The sequence below is a fragment of the Chelonia mydas genome, chromosome 14, assembly GCF_015237465.2.
Source record: "Chelonia mydas isolate rCheMyd1 chromosome 14, rCheMyd1.pri.v2, whole genome shotgun sequence".
NCBI lineage: Eukaryota > Metazoa > Chordata > Testudines > Cheloniidae > Chelonia > Chelonia mydas.
In genome coordinates this window covers 1,452,496-1,469,201 of record NC_051254.2, presented here as the reverse complement: position 1 = coordinate 1,469,201, position 16,706 = coordinate 1,452,496, and the positions used below count along the sequence as shown (strand labels likewise).

Sequence of the window (16,706 nt, the reverse complement as noted above, 5' to 3'; positions counted from 1 at the left end):
CCTGCTCACCTGTGGCTGGCTGCTGCCACTCTAATTTGATCACGTTAATAGAGTGAATTGGCCAGCTCCAACCTCAGCACTTTGAGAGCCCGCTCTCCCCGAACCCCACGCCTTTCCCTTCATAAATCCCAACATGGAAGAATCCCTGACGCTGACACCTTCTCGCTACTTATTGATCACCTCTCCGTTCCAATCAGAGCTGCCATGGTGATGAATCGGAGCTGCTTCTCTGGGAGCCACAGCCCTGCACCTCCCCTCGCTGCTGACACGCTGGAAAGTTTGGGAGCCTGCGAAGGAAATGGACCAGCCCGCCCCGAGCCAGGAGCCTCGGGCTGCTGAGGGGCCTGGGCAGGCAGAAAGCAGGCGAGAGACTAAAGGAAAGGCCTGTTGTGCAATCAACTTGTCCCTGCTACTCTGCCTGACAGGCTGGCTCCTGGCTGGGGATCCTGGCTCCACGGAGCTCAGCTGTGTTGCAAAGAGCATCCTTCCCGAATGGCTGTGGATGCTGGTTCCCCCAGTGGTGCTCTTGCAATGGTCCCTGCAACATTTACCCTCTGCTCCCGAGACAGCCCCAGTTGAACCTCACCCTTCTTACCCCACAGTCACTTCACCTGGGCTAGCAATGCTCACTGCCCAGGCTCAGGAGCATGACCTAATCCTAGTTACTGAGAACCCTGCAGCCAGGGCAGAATGTGGGCACCCCTGGGCCAGAGGGGGCTGGATAAAGCAGTGACTGAAGGCCAGGGTGGAAGGAAACTTCCCCCTTTCGTAAAACGGTGTGAAATCCCCTCCTCAGCCCTGCAATGGGCTCCAGGACCCACCAACCTCTCTCCCACACGCTCTCATTCACACTGTCTCTGCAACAGCCTGAGGGCTTTGTTAGCACAACTCAGTTCAAATGTCTGATTAGTCTTTAGGAGATCAAGGGGTCAATTTTCCACAGCTCCTTCCTCTCCATTTAACTAATTTAACTGTGCGATTGTTGCAAATTTCATTTTATTATAGCCCTGCTTCTCAATCCAATTGAATTACCAAAATCTCATTTTCTCAGAAGTGCTGAATATGTAATTAGAGGAAAAATTATGCTCCTGACTGCCTATTAGGGTGGTTTGTGTGTGAGAGAGCTTGTCTGTGCGTGATTACATATGTGTATATGGTTGCCTGTGTATGAGCATGCATGTAGTAACCTGTGTGTGCATGTGTGTGTGTTTTCACATGCATTTACAGTGTAGTGATTGCAAAATGGAAATCACTTTAACACACAGATCAGAAATTAATATGTGTGGACCTCTATACTAAAGGGAACTTCAAGTCCATTCCAAACCTCCTTTGTATTTGGTACCCAGAGGTAACACCAGCTTCTAACAAACAAATGCAGCAAGAGCTGAGGTTAGAAGTGGAAATGAACAGCCCAATGAATTGTCCTTTTTCCTTATAGGATTTATATGGGAAAGGCTCTTGCTGATGCCAAAAGGTTCCTCCCAGCAGTGCCTCATCAGCTGAGACTCTCAGCCCATGTGAATGCAAACATTGCATCACATTCTGCTCTCCTTTGCACCAGGGTATCCCCAGGGCTATTCCAAGGGAGTTAGTGACTGGATTCACAGCACTGTCACTGAAAGCAGAATTTGGCCCCTCCAACTGCAACCTGACTGTTCAGAGCCATGGGAGCACACTGGCAATCTTTGGGAATTTGCTTTTTTTTTAAATCACCATTGAGTGGAGACAAGAAGCAGCTTGTTTCTCCCAAGTGCCCTTCCCCTCTCTTGGTCTGGGGAAGCACTGGGGACGGGCTGTGACTGCCATTGACTTAACTGAAGACAGGATTTCAGCCCTGCCTCTGCACTTGGCCTCCATTCCATGGGAGAGAATGCGGACATCTTCACCTTGTACCACACCCAGAGCTTCCCACACTTGCTGTTGGGAGCTCTGCGCTCAAGGTACAAGGAAAATTACACCCTCCCTGTCACAAACACAGCTGAACCTCACTAATAACTGGGAGCCCCAATGTGATGAGCGAACAAAGGGGAAATTCACCTTGTGCTGGGCAGGGCCTGGGCACCACTCCAGGTCTGTGCACTTGCGGAACCACATGGGGCAAAAGCAAGGCCTAGATCATGGGCTGGCCCCTCTGCAAGGAGTGGGCAAGGGACCATACACTCTAAAGCAAGGTTCAGACCACACAAAACAGACCTGATTCTCTTCTTTGGCCCATTGCTGGTTAGCTTGAATGATTTACTGAGGATCCATCATAGCGGATTCTAGCAACTGGTCACAAATATAGTCTGTACAGTAATGAGCTCTAGGACAATGAGACTTCCCTAGCGCAGCTGCTATTCAGGGGCTGAGTCACTGTGCAAGGGCTGGCGAGGCAGGGATGAGCCTGGGTGCTGTGTATTTGTTAAAGGTGCCAGCCCCCTGCAGATAAAACAATGGGGTCTTTCCTCTGATCTGTGCACAGCAGTCCAGGAGCAACCTGCTCATCTCTCTTACTGGGTCCCTTTCGTATAGGACTCTGCCAGAGCAGAAGAGCCTATTGTCCCAGTGGGTTTCTGTGAGTCAAGTCCTAGTTCTAATAGCCCAGCTAGCCAGTCCATTCCCTCGGTTTCACTTTCTCTGGGTTTTCATGAGCTTCCCAAGAGGAAGTAGTCTCTGAGTGGAGAAGCGTTGCACAATGAATGGCTAGCGACAGTCTGGCAGGATGATAGTCTCTGCTCGGGAGATTCCCAGGGCTGGACCAGCAGGGAAATTGCAGATCAGGATTGAGTGACACTGGCAGAGCTGGGGGAACCCAGAACAGAAATAATGCATGTGGGATGTTGGGGTTTCGGGACATCAGCAGAGCTCTGAGCATGCGCATGAGAAGGAGAGTGGGATAGAGCACGGGAGCTAACTTGCCAGGTCCCTGGGCAGTTGAGGCTAGTTCCTATGTTTTAGAATGTAAGCCCCTGGCCTTGCCCTGCCCTATCTGCTTTCCCCAGTCACTGGTGTTTGCTGTATTCCGGCCCCTCCTTTGGGCTGTCTCTTTTCACATTGCCAGCTCTTTGCAGCAGGCCAGGAACATGTCTGGGTGCCGCACTGCCAGGGCAGAGCAATCCAACCCCAGCTCAGAGGACAAGAGAGGTCATGCTGGGGCCCTCTGCCATCTGGGGGTGAAATGCTGCCCCAGTCCAGGCAGTGAGGTTCCATGGTGGCAGGTATCTACTCTATGGGGCCAATTCAAGCCTCCCAGCAAATTGCTCCGTTGTCTGACCAACCCAACTGTATGTTCAAGAAAGCACTTGCCATTGGCTGGGTGGGGCTCTGGGGGAGGTGCAGAGGGCCTGTGGGTGGGAGGGTGCATGGACTGTGTGTATGGGGGGCGGGGAACAGGCTATGGGTGTATGGTGGGCAGGGGACAGGCTATGTGGGGGGGCTGTAGGGGAAGGATGCATGGACTATGTGTATGGGGGGCGGGGGACAGACTCTGTATGGGAAGCAGAGGACAGGCTATGGGTGTATGGGGGGCTGGGGGACAGACTGTGGGGGGCGGGGGACAGGCTGTGCGTGCATGGGGGGCAGTGGACAGGCTCTGTGTATGGGGGCTGGGGGTGTCTATGGAGCAGAACTGTGGGAGGCTGCGTGTGATGGCGGGGTTGAGTGCCCGTGCCCTTTGGGAATTTGAATGCAATGCCCTATTAAACTCTTGACTTGTGCCCAGTGCAGAGCCACTGGGTGTTTCTCGTGCATTAGAAGCGAGTGTGCGGCCACGCTCAGCCCCTCTCGCTGAGGCTGCCCTATCACTTGCAGTAAGCAGCGGTGCCTGGAGAAGCACCAGACTGAGCGCCTCCTGTCGGAGGTACCAGAGCTCCCTAATCCCAAGCATTAGCTCCTCACTCTCCAGACTGCAACCCCCGCCCAACCCTCCCCACCCCCACTCCAGACCATGCCAGATACTCTCACTCAAGTGTTCTGCCTCGCAGGCTGTTCCCGGCTATCTACTGCCCCCAGCACTAGGGCAGTGGAGGAGCGAGAGTCCTCCCCTTCCTGCCATGGCACGAAAAAGGCTGACTGGGCACATGTGAGTGTGTGCGCTCCTGGGCGTATGTGTGTGCACTTAGGCTGTTGTGGGGGGGGGGGGCGTGATCCATGGCAGGCTGTCACTGGGGGGGAGCCATGATCCACGGCAGGCTGTCGTGGGCAGGGAGCTGTGATTAGTAGTAGGTTGTTTGCCGGGGGAGCTGTGATCCACGGCAGGCTGTCGTGGGCGGGGAGCTGTGATTAGTGGTAGGTTGTTTGTGAGGGGAGCTGTGATCCATGGCAGGCTGTCGTGGGCGGGGAACTGTGATTACTAGTAGGTTGTTTGTGAGGGGAGCTGTGATCCATGGCAGGCTGTCGTGGGCAGGGAGCTGTGATTAGTGGTAGGTTGTTGCGGGGGAGCTGTGATCCACGGCAGGCTGTCGTGGGCAGGGAGCTGTGATTAGTGGTAGGTTGTTTGTGAGGGGAGCTGTGATCCATGGCAGGCTGTCGTGGGCGGGGAGCTGTGATTAGTGGTAGGTTGTTGCGGGGGAGCTGTGATCCACGGCAGGCTGTCGTGGGCAGGGAGCTGTGATTAGTGGTAGGTTGTTTGTGAGGGGAGCTGTGATCCATGGCAGGCTGTCATGGCGGGGAGCTGTGATTAGTGGTAGGTTGTTTGTGAGGGGAGCTGTGATCCATGGCAGGCTGTCGTGGGCGGGGAGCTGTGATTAGTGGTAGGTTGTTGCGGGGGAGCTGTGATCCATGGCAGGCTGTCGTGGGCGGGGAGCTGTGATTAGTGGTAGGTTGTTGCGGGGGAGCTGTGATCCATGGCAGGCTGTCGTGGGCGGGGAGCTGTGATTAGTGGTAGGTTGTTTGTGAGGGGAGCTGTGATCCACGGCAGGCTGTCGTGGGCAGGGAGCTGTGATTAGTGGTAGGTTGTTTGTGAGGGGAGCTGTGATCCATGGCAGGCTGTCGTGGGCAGGGAGCTGTGATTAGTGGTAGGTTGTTGCGGGGGAGCTGTGATCCATGGCAGGCTGTCGTGGGCGGGGAGCTGTGATTAGTGGTAGGTTGTTGCGGGGGAGCTGTGATCCATGGCAGGCTGTCGTGGGTGGGGAGCTGTGATTAGTGGTAGGTTGTTGCGGGGGAGCTGTGATCCATGGCAGGCTGTCGTGGGCGGGGAGCTGTGATTAGTAGTAGGTTGTTTGTGAGGGGAGCTGTGATCCATGGCAGGCTGTCGTGGGCGGGGAGCTGTGATTAGTGGTAGGTTGTTGCGGGGGAGCTGTGATCCACGGCAGGCTGTCGTGGGCGGGGAGCTGTGATTAGTAGTAGGTTGTTTGTGAGGGGAGCTGTGATCCACGGCAGGCTGTCGTGGGCGGGGGGAGCTGTGATTAGTGGTAGGTTGTTTGTGAGGGGAGCTGTGATCCATGGCAGGCTGTCGTGGGCGGGGAGCTGTGATTAGTAGTAGGTTGTTTGCCGGGGGAGCTGTGATCCATGGCAGGCTGTCGTGGGCGGGGAGCTGTGATTAGTGGTAGGTTGTTTGTGAGGGGAGCTGTGATCCATGGCAGGCTGTCGTGGGCGGGGAGCTGTGATTAGTGGTAGGTTGTTTGTGAGGGGAGCTGTGATCCACGGCAGGCTGTCGTGGGCGGGGGGAGCTGTGATTAGTGGTAGGTTGTTTGTGAGGGGAGCTGTCATCCATGGCAGGCTGTCGTGGGCGGGGAGCTGAGATTAGTGGTAGGTTGTTGCGGGGGGAGCTGTGGTCACTGGTGGACTATTATTGGGGAGAGGAACTGAGATCCGGGGGGAGCCATGATCTATAGCAGGCTGTCTTGGGGAGAGCTGTGATCAATGGTGGGCTGTTGTGTGTGGGGAAGAGGGGGAGCCATTGTGCATGGTGGGCTATCGTGGGTGGTGGAACCGTGACCTATTGCGGCCTATCGTGGGGCAGGGGGAGAGCTGTGATCAATGGCAGGTTATTGTTGGGGGGGTGATGCCTTTCAGGGTTCCCGAGTTGCCTGGGGTGCATCACTGTCCCGTGCTCACAGCGGGAGGGAGCCCTGTCTGTGCCCACCAGGGGACGCTCTCCCCAGCCTCCGGCTGCTGGCAGCTCGGGTCCTCCGCTCCGGGCTCCGCGAGCTCGCTCTTTCCCCCTGCGGGCTACCCAGTGACACCCCCCGTGGTTACACTCGGGGGCCCCGTCCGCTGTCTTGTGGAAGCCCTTGGTGCACAGACACCCGCTCGCTGCCTCGTTGAAGGAGTGCACCCCAGGTCGCTGGTGTCAGCTCGGGGCAGCCCTCTCCTCAGTACCAGGCACGGAGCCGGGTCTGGCGTGAAACCAGAGAGAAGCGGAGTTAACAGAGCTTGAGCTAGAGCAGGGGTCGGTAAGCAAAGGCGGCACGCGAGCCGATTTTGAATGGCACGCTGCTGCCTGCTGGGTCCCAGCCGCCGGCCCTCTCAGCCCGCTGCCGAACCCAGGCTGGGACCCCAGCTGGCAAGTTCCCCCTTCCCCCAGTGTGCTGGGTTCCTGCCCCTCCCCTCTCCCTCTCCCTCCCCCTCCCCCTCCCTGCCGCAGCACGCTGGCTGCTCCAGGGGGGCCTTGGGGAAGGGGGGTGGAATCAGGGCATATCCCCTCCAGCCCCCTGCCGTGAGCCACTCTGGACAGGGGGCTTGGAGCACCCCCACGACCCTAGCCCACGCCCCCTGCCCTGACCCCTACACCCCCCACACACACGCCAGCCTCCTGCCCTGACCCCCCCACGACCCCAGCCCTGACTCCAGCACCCCCTACACACCCCCAGCCCTCTGCCCTGACCCCTGCACCCCTCACACCCCAGCCTCCTGCCCTGACCCCTGCACCCCGCCACGACCCCTGCCCTGACTCCAGCACCCCCCACACATACCCAGGCCCCCCACACCCTCTGCCCTGCCTCCTGCACCGTCCTCACATGCCCCCAGCCCTCTGCCCTGACTCCTGCACCCCCAACATGTACCCAGCCCCCCCACACCCCATGCCCTGACTCTTGCACCCCCCACATTCCCACCCCCACCCGGAGCACCAAATGGGAGCTCCTGCACACACACACACACCCACATTCCCACCTGCACCCCTCGCACCAAATGGGAGCTGCCCTGGTAAGCACTCTACACCCAAACCTCCTGCCCCAACCCTGAGCCCCCTCCCTCATTCTACCTCCTGCCAGACCCTGCACCCCAACCCCCAGCCTGCTCCTTCACCCCCAGCCCTGTGCTCAATGCACTCCCACCCTCAGCTCAGTGCAGAGAGAGAGGAAGAGAATGGGCTAGAACTAGGGAGAAGGTAGGTATCCCCTCTATGTGGGCAGGGCCGAGATCCCAGACCGGCAGCAGGCTGAGCGGGGCCGGCAGCCAGGACCCTGGATGGCAGGAGCCGGCAGACAGAATCCCAGACCGGCAGTGGGCTGAGTGGCAGCAGGCTGAGCCACTCAGCCCACTGCCGGTCTGGGGTCCCTGCTGCCGCTCTGGGGTTCTGGCTGCCAGCCCCTCGCCAGCTGGGGTCCCGGCCGCAGGCCCCACTCAGCCCTCTGCCGGCCTAGGTGAACGGAACCCCAGGCTGGCAGAGGGCTCAGCGGGCCGGCGGCGTAAGATCAGCATTTTAATTTAATTTTAAATGAAGCTTCTTAAACATTTTGAAAACCTTGTTTACTTTACATACAACAATAGTTTAGTTATATAATATATAGACTTAGAGAGAGGGAGCTTCTAAAAAACGTTAAAATGTATGACTGGCACGCGAAACCTTAAATTAAAGTGAATAAATGAAGACTCAGCACACCACTTCTGAAAGGTTGCTGACCCCTGAGCTAGAGAGTCCAGTAAACGCTAGTGGCAGGGTTTGGAAACACGAGGTTACAGGTAAAAGGATAACCCAGGACACAATCTACAGCCGGCCCTTGTTAACAGGCTCCTGTCCTCTCTAATACGGCATTCCTCCCCCAAAGGGCAGTGGGACCAAGAGCTGAGGCATGTGGGAAGCCAGTATCTTCCCATGGCATCTGTCACTGGAAGAGAGCATAGACTCGCCTTCCCTTTGCGTGTGGGTCACCTTGGAGGGCTCAAGGGTCCAGGCCAGGAATGGGAGATACACAACCACCACCACTGGCAGCCTGCTCTCACAGTCTGGCTGCAGGAAGAAACAGTTTCATCCCTGCTGTCCATGCAGATGCATTTGACTGAAGCCCACCGGAGCTGCAAGGCCTGTGGTGTGAGTGAAGTCAGTGCAGGGGGGCAGTCCTGCCTGAGCAATGCAAAGTGTTCGGTGGTGTCCACATGCAGCGCCGTTGGCGGGAGCAGCGCTCAGGCAGTGGGCCGGAGCTGAGAGACTGGGGCAGGGAGCCCAGTGCTGATTGTGCAGTCACTCTTGGAAACCTAAGCCAGCGGTGCCTTCATGCATTAGTAATAGACTTCTCCTGTCCTCACAGTGGAAGTGCGGAGGGGCTTCTTAGAGACCACTCTGCCCTGGTGGGACCCCACCCTGACCAGGGAGAGATGCTGTGCTGAGGTAAAAGACAGGGAGTCCCCGTTTCTCAGTGTAGGTCCTTCCCCAGTCCCTGCCTGTACATACATAGTCACCCTGGTGGGCTCTGTTTCTGGCATGCCTGGGGCTGGCACAGTGGGGAAGGGAGCATTGGCACCCCGTGGGCACCGGCATGTAAAATGATGGTTTCCTTACAGTGCCTCTGGTAGCCTATCAGCCTGGTGTCCAGACACCCAGCCAGGGATGGCCTGGAGCTTCCTCCCTTGACTAGACAGCCCTTCTCTACCTTCTTGGCATGTACACAATGACCCTCTTCCCTCCCTGGGGCAGTTAGTGTGCCCACAGCCTTGCCTTCGGAGGGGCAGCTCCCTCCCCCAAGTCCCAGCTTCTCTACACTGGTTTCCCCCTTGGGTGCTCTGGTCAGCAACAGCTAGGCCAGCCTGACCATTGCACTTTGCTGTGTGTCTCAGGGTATGTCTCAGCTGCAGTTGGACTCCTGCAGCTGGCCCGGGCCAGATGACTCGGGCTCCCAGGGCGGTTCAGTTGCAGTGTAGACGTCTGGTGTCGGAACGGACTCTGGGACCCATGGATCTGGCCCGAGCCTGAACATCTACACTGCAATTAAACAGCCCTGCAGCCCAAGCCAGCGGGGCCGGGCCAGGCGTGGGGTTAGAGCCGGGTGCAGGCATACCCTCGCGGTGCAGCTCCTGCTTCTGTGGACGGACAGCCACTTAGTCGTACTTATTCTTGGTGTTGCAGTGCCTGGGAGCCCCAGTCACAGGCCAGGACCCTGTGGCACTAGCAGCTGTACAAGCAGAGCGTATACGCCTGCCTACTATGATATTTTAGTGTGCTGGCCGGGGCATGGCACCCGCTTGCTTGGGGCAGAGGTGCCTCGCAGGTGCAGTTCCTGGTGGGCAGGGGACAGGACATGGAGCACTGTGGTGTCGGGCAGTAGGTGCTGTGCCGGGCATGGCTCCCAGCATGTGCCTGGAAGAAGGGGTTGTTCCCCCAGCAGCAGCAGCAAGGCTTAGGGCTTGTCTTCACTGCAGTTTTAGCTCGGGTATGACTCAAGTGTCGCCCTTATCCTGACTCCTGCCCACACACATCTCTGGCGCTAGTTCACTGGGGCTGTAAACTCGAGAGCTGGCCCATGGGCTGCAGCTTGACTGCTGCTGACCCTGGAGCCAGTATCGCAGTGGGACACAGCTATGCTGTACTGCTCACAGATACTCCACACAGCTCCAGGGGGCTGAGTGCGGAGCCAGGCTGACTAGAGAGCACCAAGCCCTGCAGTGAGGACAAGCCCTTTTCTAGCTGATCACAAAGATCCAGGACTCAGGGGCTCAGCACCTGCCACGAAGGAGAGATTTTCGACAGAGCTCTGCAGCCAACGTGCCGGCTTTTCTGAAAATCTGCCCGCTCGTTTGTGGCTAACTGGAGGTGAGATCCTCTGAAAATCCTGGCCCACAGGCATTTCCCAGGCTGCAGAGCTCCCTCAGCAGGGGTGGGTCAGGCCCTGGGCTGGCCCCTGGGCAGAGCTCCTGTCTTGCCTGCACTCGGGGGCATGTGCTCCCAATGCGAAGGGGATGGGACCTGGCAGTGTCGGTTCTCTGGGCAGGAAGGGAACAGGGGGTCCAGCACAGGGCTTGTGGCTCCATCAGCTGGAAACCTAGGAGCTGAGGCAGCATGAAATATTCATGCAGTAAACGGTGCAATGTCATCTGCATTCAGCCAACTTCATGTATCTTGCAGAGAATTGTGAAATGAGAATGCCATGTAACTGGAGCGAGATGGTGATTCTCGTGGCTGTGCAGGACACAGCCACCAGCAGAGGGTGAGATTTCCAAGGGTCACTTGCTCACAGGCTGTGGAGTTCATAAACAGGAAGGCAGCACAGAGGGCCGTGTCTGCGGGGGTGGCTCAGCAGGTCGTATCTGGGGGGGGGGGCGCAGAGGGCCACGATGGGGGGCGTCACAGAGGGCTCTGTCCTTGGGGTGGTGGCGCGGAGGGCCGTGTCTGCGGGGGGTGCAGAGGGCTGTGTCTAAAGGGGCGCTGCATAGAGGGCCATGATGTGGGGGCGGCACAGAGGACTGTGTCTGGAGGAGTGCCATGTCTACGGGGGGGTGGCACAGAGGGTCATGATGGGGGGGCGGCACAGAGGGCTGTGTCTGTGGGGGGCAGTGCAGAGGGCCGTGGGGGGTATCAGGCCATGCAGGGCTTATAGGGGTCATTAAAAGTTGTGTCTTATCCCTCTGGGTTCAAGCATTGCAGTCCCCACCCACCCTCTCCCCTTGGGATGAGCCCTGGTCAGATCCGTCCCCTGGTGGGAAGCCGTGGGGTTCCCAGCCTGTCTCCTGGAGGGACCAATTCCCTCCCTCCCCTCCCCCCCCCCCGATGCACCTGTCAGGACAGCCTTCCTGAGGGTCAGGCTAAAGCTGCCTTTCTTTCCTCACTGCACCCCACCCCCCCCCCCCGTGCCTCCTTCTGCCTGTTGGCCCCATCTGTGGCCCTGCTCTCCAGGAGGAGCTGTGGGGGGTGAGTTGTTGCCATCTTGATTACTGCACCAGCCCCAACAGACCTCTCTCTCAAGCCCCCAGCTCTCCCGAGGCTCTTCCCTGGGCGGGCTCCTTTCCAGAGTTTGCAGAGGAAGGTGGGGCCCAATGTTTGCATGAGAGTCAAGGAGGGGTCTCTCTCCCAGGGCCCTGTGGAGCTGGACACGCCCCACCCTGCCCAGAGCTGGGCCCAGTGGAGCCTCTCCCCAGGGGTGGGTAGAGACAGGAGAGACCCCACCGAAAGCACTGGCCTTTTTGGTCCGTTGCCCATGGCAAACTCCCATCCACATTGCTTCCTTCCCCTGGCCTATCCTGGTTCTCCAGGCCTCTCCCCGCAGACAGTGGGGGTTTGGATTTGGCTCCCCGGGCTGGGGGAGCTGCACTTCTCCAGGCGGAGTCTCCTGCTCCTGTTCCTGCCCCTCCAGGTCCCTTTCTCTCAGCTGCCCCTTGGTACTGCTCTCTGGAGTACCTGCCAGTCGAGCATCCTCTGCAGGGCTGCTCTGCCCCTTCCAGATCCTTAGAGAAGATGTTAATACAGCCACACCCAGCTCCAGCCCCTGTAGCTCGCCAGCTTCAGCCTTTGCTGCCTGCAGGGCTAAGCAAGTCTCCGCAGCCCAGAGAGATCCCAGCTCCGTTGGGCAGCCCAGCCTGCTCCCCTGGCAGGATTGTCTCTCTAGCTTTGCTATCACTGCTCAGTGTTCAGCTAGTCCCATGCAGCCACACTTCCATGCTGTCCAGCGAACCTGGGCAAGGGAGCACTCTGAGGCTGGCTGCCTGCCCCCTCTCCCGTCTCCAGTAGCCCAGGCCTGACAGGGCCTCTGCCCCAGAGCTGGAATGCAGGATGGGACTGCCCTGGCAGATCGGGGCCATCATGCTCCCCTGGGGATAAATTATCCCAGGATAGGGGCAGAGAATGTGCTCCTCACGGGGCCTAGATGTCCAGGAGCTGGGCACAATGGGGCCATTGAGAGTTGAGGAGAGGAGAGCAGACAGATCTCACAGCAGGTGCTGTATGGCTGATGGTATTGGCCGCTGGGATTGGGGCAGACGAGGCTGGCAGTAACTGCTTTGACAACCCTTCTGCAGTGTGTTTGTCAGGTGAGTGCCCCAGCTCCAATCCGCTCCTGCCCTTTCTCACAGGTAGGGGTGAGGGTCGGCTCATTTTGGAGAGTCCTTCCCAGGCGCTCAACAACCCATGAGCAAGTCTGCGGCATGGCCACCACCTGAGGCCACACTCCCCCTCCCCAGCCCAGGGTTGTGGTTCGCACAAGTTCCCAGTGGCCTTGGAGCACAGCATTGTGGGTAATGGAGTAGTCACAGGTCAGTGATTCCTTGAGATATGGTGGGGATCAGTCAATTCCTTTGCAGGGAGTAATTTTCTTCTCCTTCACGGCCTCTGTTTCTCTTTGACAGTCGTTAACATGAGAGAGAGGCTGGGTTGAATGGGAGGCATTGCACTTGTCACGCAGAGACTTGTCACAGCCCTCACCCACAGGAGAGTTCAGCAGGACGCGGGGTGAATAGCCTGGGGCAAGCCGGCCTGCCCATGTGGGAGTGCCTGGCAGGTAGGAGAGGGTTGGTGTGAGTTCACTGGCACACACAGGCTTTGCTCCGTTCATAGCTACACCCATGCTCCCGAGAACTGAATGTCGCCCTCCCTGTAGCTGAATCTGAGGAGCCGCACACGAGGGCCAGCAGTGTACGTACGGCAGCTCCGAGTCCATCCCAACCACGCCGTCACGCTGACAGCCGGACTCTCCACAAAGGTCCCTGGGCAACACGGGTATCCCTGAGGGAGACTAGGCATTTCCTCCCCAGGCCTGCTCCCTAGTTCCCTGTGGGGCAGTGCTGTGCTCTGCCCTCCTTGATTCACTGCAAACCTGTTGCAGTAAAGAGAGGCTGCCCTGGTGCCAGGAGAGGAGACTTGGGCTCAAACCAGCCTCTTGGAATCACTTCTCCTAGCTGGAAGCTGGTGCCAGGCCGACTAGTCCATGCAGCAGCACCTGGCTGCAGGAGATGGGGGCACAGTGCGACATCTGACAAGCAAGCAGAAATGAACCAGCACCAGGGTGTGTGCACAGTGCTCATCACACATGTGACCTGTGTCTGGCTGCCTGGGCCTCCTGCACAACACCTGCTTTTGCAGCTTGTGTAGGAATTTTCTATGCTCTTGTCTCCTGTGCTGCTTGGGGCTTAGGACCCAGCGCTAGATTTTAGCCTTGATAATATGAGTGTCTCTGTGCCACTCCCAGGTCTCTCTGTCTCCTGGCTCACCCTTGCTCTCGTCTCTGCTTGGCCTCACCATCAGACACACTCCGGTCCTGCCTCCCTGGGGACCTAGTTGCTCTCTGCTATTTTCTGCCCATCCCCAGCTGAGGAGCCTGGTCAGTTCCTGTCGCGTAATACTCGCGATGGCACAGCACGCTGTTGCCTGGCAGCAGACGGCTTGGCCTCTTCTGTGGGGGGTGCTGTCGTCTATAGCTAAGAGGCAGCTTCCCTCTGGCAAGGGCAAGGCTGGAGTAGTTCTCTCCTCTCCTGAGCTGGCTGCCCTGCTGAGCCCAGAGAAGCCCACTGCCTCGCATGGCATTGCTCTCATTGCATTCCCACTGGCAGCTTCCAGATTCCTGGTTTGTCCCAGGTTTGCCGGGGAGGCAGCACATACCAAATCACGTCTCCCTAAGAAGGGCAGAGAACTGAGCACGGTCTGCCTGTCAGGATGAAAATTGCCCTTTTGCATCGGTGGCAGAGCCAGGGAGCCACCCAGGCCAGGGCCCAACCACTTTTAGGCCAGACCAGACCTGAGTGGTGCCACCACCCCACGCACCAGATGGCAACAACACCACTCAGATTTGGCGCAGCCGCTGACAGAGGAGTGGCCCCAAGTTTGAGTGAGTGGTGTTGCCACCCAGAGCATGAGGCTGTAATGCCATTCAGGTTTGGCCCACCCTCCCTTCTATTACGATAGAGGGGAAGCTGGGCCAAATTTGAGTGAGTAGCATTGCGACCTAGCATGTGGGGTCACAGTGCCAGTCAGGTATGGCCCAAATCTGAGTGGCACTGCAGCCCCATGCACCAGCTTGCAATGCCACTCACTCAGATTTGGAGAGGGTGCCTGGAGGGGCTCAGGAGCCAGGGGGTTCAGCTGCTGGGTGGGACACCTGAGTGGGGACGAGGAGGGTCAGGTGGGGGAAGCAAACCCCCCCACACTTTAAATTGTCCCTGACATTTTGGACCAAGTTCTGTGGTTAATTGATTTTGTGTTGGGCACATAAACCTCACATGTGGCTTCATTTGGTGGGTCAAAGATAGCAGGAAACGTCGACGTGTCTGGGGCAGGCTAGAGTCAGAGCCTGTAGAGCGTGGACACCACCTGTGCCTGTACAGCCAGCCAGGCCAATGGCAGCGTCCTGCCCTCTGTCCAGCATGTGCCCAAGTATGTCAGCAAAGAATAGGGAGAACCTCTGCCCACAGCCCTGCAGCACCTGGGGCTGGGAAGGAGGGTGCCACTGCGTCCTGACCGTCTCCCCACTTCCCATCCTAAGGCCTGGGGGATGACACTGGTAATAGAACCCACCAGGAAAATGGCAGTCAGCTAGCCCACAGCGCTGCCCTATGCTGGAAGACCAGCTCCACTAAGCAGCTGGCTTTTGTCAGGCCCCTGAGGGTGCACCTAGGCTGCAAAACAGACCCGTGGCAACGAGTTTCAGAGCCTGGGATACTTGAGTCAGACTCGCACGACGGGGCTAAAAATAGCAATGTAGACACTCTTGCTCGGGCTGGAGCCTGGGCTCTGAGACACACACACACATCTCCACGCCAGCTTCAGAGCCCAGACTCCAGCCAGAGCAGTAACATCTACACTTCTATTCTGAGCCCCATAGCACAGGCCGGACTCACTTCACCTGGGCTCTGAGACTCACTGCCACAGGGTTTTTGCAGTGCAGATGTGCCCTGAGTGGTCACAGGAGAACTTTCCCTGCTCCTGCAGTATGAACCCTTGAGTGCTGAGCAAAGCACTGAGCATATCCATGGTGCAGACAGCCCCGAAAGACCCCGCCTTGGGGTATGACGTTTAACCCCAGATTCCAGGATGAAAGGGGGCCCTGGGGCTTGAATGAGACTGATGTTGTGAATAGCTCACTGGATTTGTTACTTTACCTCATCTGGTTCAAGAATGAATCCTTCCTTGGCAGATGCATGGCTAAAGTCTCGTCCTTACAGATGTTTTGGCCACATGTGTGAATAAAAGCCAACAAGAGCAGGTGCCAAGAGCAGCTGCCAAGTGACTGGTTGTAGGAAATCAGAACGGCGTGTGGTGTAGCCTGGGTGGGCAGAGAGGGATGTTCAAGGGAGAGCCCCTGAGCCATGCTATCAGAGATGGTTGCTGAGGGCTTGGTTACACTGGGTGCCCCAGCATGGGATGTTTATTACAAAGCTGTCTGGAGTGGAGGCCAGTGCAGAGAGGAGCCTAGCTGCAGTAGCAGATGTTTAGGGAATGTGTGATGAGGGTGGAAATGCTGAAGGTGTTTTATCTAGGAGATGTCAGGAATTCTGTGGGAACATTCAGTGACTGCTCTGCGGGCTCAGGGGCCTGGTTCTCAGAGCTCTGCAGTCTCTCATGCTCTCACTTCCCCCTGTAATAAATAGAAGATCTCATTAGCCAAGACTCTGACTAATTCAACCGATGGCATTTGGCCTCCTGGACTCTACAGTATAATGTATCCCTCCACTGTGCCAGCATGACTTGTCTCACTCCTGGGTCACTCAGATCCTGGGAGTGAGAAGCAGGAGAGCATAGGACCAGTGATGCCTTTCTTCTGGGGGGATGTTCCCTAGAGCCTTTTGGAGACAATCAGTGCCTGGTGGTGCCACCTGTCTTCCCTCTGAGCTGGAGTGGGGTCTCTTGGTGCTCATCATTGTGCCCTGTGTTTATCCACAGGAAAATATCAGTACACAGGAGAGCTAGGCCTGAGCGGCACATTCCCCCTGGATGCTTGCCTGCGGCTCTCAGAGCTGGGTGATGGGAAGTCTCCTGCGGGCACTCTGGTGTGGTCTGGTTGTGTAAGGGCTGCAGCAGGTTCTCCTGCAGTGTCCCATAGCCATGCAGGGTATGTGTGTGTGGTGTGCATCTACCTAGGAACCATCCCCACAGCATCTGATGACCTCCCAGACACTGAGCTTGTCTCCTGGGACTTGGAGGAGCTGGTCAGCTCTGTAAACTTGCAGGGCCAAGACACACAGGGGTCTGGAACTTGCTAAGCCACATATCGGGAGCTTGTGGAGGAGCCAGGAATTGAACCCAGATCTCCAGAGTCCCACCACCGCTCTTCCTATCACCTGTATCGCTGCTGCTATGGGGGCGGGGGTGTGCTGTTGCTGTGTAGGGGTTATTGATAGTAATGTTGTGTGTGTCTATGCAGTCTGTGGTGTACCTACAGCCGTGGCTCTGAGTGTGTGCGTGTAGGTGTGAGGGTCGATCTACTCCACTGGTGCCTGTGGTTGCCCCTGGCTGGGTTGTATATTTTTAGGCTTCACTGCCCAAGCAGTTGAGCCTGTGGTGGCCGGTTTCGGCATTGCTTGGTTCACCATTTAATGCACTTCTGGTGCCCCTGGCCCAGGTCTCTGCATCTCCTTGGCAGGCCACG

At 57.6% G+C, this 16,706-nt stretch overlaps 1 protein-coding gene across 21 annotated transcripts in view; it reads left to right on the top strand.

Moving 5' to 3' along the window:
* RBFOX3 (RNA binding fox-1 homolog 3) overlaps nt 1-16,706 on the top strand; it is a 352,823-nt gene that overhangs the window by 303,031 nt on the left and 33,086 nt on the right. The gene's annotated exons all lie outside the window — the stretch shown is intronic.